We start from the raw sequence: 1,654 nt of genomic DNA on the forward strand, positions 1-1,654 counted from the left end.
TTTTCTTCTACTGGAAAGTCATCTTATGTTTTATTTTGGATGCCTACTGGAACCATCCTGTTCTGTTTTTGTAAATGTTTTGATGTTGTATGCTGTCTTCAGGGCTTTCAGTAGTTACTTTTCTTGTTTATTATTGTTGATTTGTTTGTTTCGTAACTTTTTTAAAAAAAGTTTGACTATGTCTGATCAGGTGGACTGTGTGTTCTTTGTTGTTTGCTTGTCTGTGGGCACAATACTTTTTGTCTCCTTCTCCAGTTGGCAGGGTCACTCACTCAGATATGGTACGGCAGGGCAGGTGTAGCTGAAGAGGAGTTACTGGGATGGGTTTTTGTGGCACTTAACTACAGCCACCAGGAAGGGTCCATAATCAGTGCAGGGCTGGTTCCAGAAGGCCGTGCCTGTGCTACTTGGTGGTGTGATGTTAAGCACATGGTGCAGGTAGGCAGGATGTAGTGGGTTGCTTGTTATGTGTGGAGCTAAGATGGATATGGGAGAGAGGAGACAGGAACAGGAGCCAAAAACATACAAACAAAAAAGAATGCTAGCAGAGCTTGCTGTTGGAGTGGAGAGATGAGAGACTGTGAAATATAGAAAAACAAAAAGGGGAAGAGGAAGAAAATAAAAGAATGAATAAATAAAAATCCAAAAAGGAAAAGAACAGCCAAGTTCCCAGGGATCCCACCAGGGTGGGTATGAGGTCTGGGGAAGTTGTTCTCATATGTTGCAGTACAGCCTGGCTAAAAGGCATAGAGGTATACAATGTCAAGTATTCAGGGTACAGAAAGAGAAGCAAGCTATAGAGAGATGAGAAACTGAGTAGTGAAGAAAGACAAAAAGGGAAAAAGAGGGAAAAGAAAACAAAACAAATTTAATTTTTTTAAAAAAAAAAGAACAAGAAAAGCCCCCAAAAAAACAGAAAAAGAAAAGAAAAAACCAACGAAAATAAAAATGCCCTCAGGGATCCCTCTGCACGTCTCTGCAAGCAGAGTGGGTAGGTTCTAAGCCAAGCAGCACTGCCTGGCCAGAGAGAGCTCCTATCTCAAGAAAAGGAAAAGAAAACAAACAAACAATTGAAAAGAAACAAACCAACAAAAGCCCTGGGATAACACCAGTGCAGCAGCTCCACACTCGAATGTAGCTCCACAGCCCCTCAGGAAGAAGCAAAGATTGCGTACGGGGCCAAGTATTTGTGCGAAAGGAGGGGGAGGTTGTGAGAGGTAAGGAAGAAATCAAAAGAAGCAGAAAACAAAGTAACACCAGCAGCCAACAAATGGCACTCAGAGAGCCAGCTAGTGCAAGCTGGTGGAATACAAGCAGCCATTGTTTCTCAGACAAGAGACTGTCCGTGGGAAGCAGAGGGGGCCGACTGTGGGTGAAGAAGGGTAGGGAGTGAGAAAGCATATATTACAAATTATCAGAGCTCTACAGCCCCTCAGGAAGAAGCAAAGATGGCGTATGGAGCCAGGTATTTGTGTGAAAGGAGGGGGAGGTGATGAGAGGTAAGGAAGAAATCAAAAGAAGCAGAAAAAAGCAACACCAGCAGCCAACAAATGGCATTCAGAGAGCCGGCCCGTTTGGGTGTGTGGAATCCAAGCAGCCGGTGTTTCCCGGACAAGAGATTATGGCCACAGGAAGCAGAGGAGGCCGAGTGGGG

The sequence above is a fragment of the Trichechus manatus genome, unplaced genomic scaffold (genome assembly GCF_000243295.1).
Source record: "Trichechus manatus latirostris isolate Lorelei unplaced genomic scaffold, TriManLat1.0 scaffold00306, whole genome shotgun sequence".
Classification (NCBI taxonomy): domain Eukaryota; kingdom Metazoa; phylum Chordata; class Mammalia; order Sirenia; family Trichechidae; genus Trichechus; species Trichechus manatus.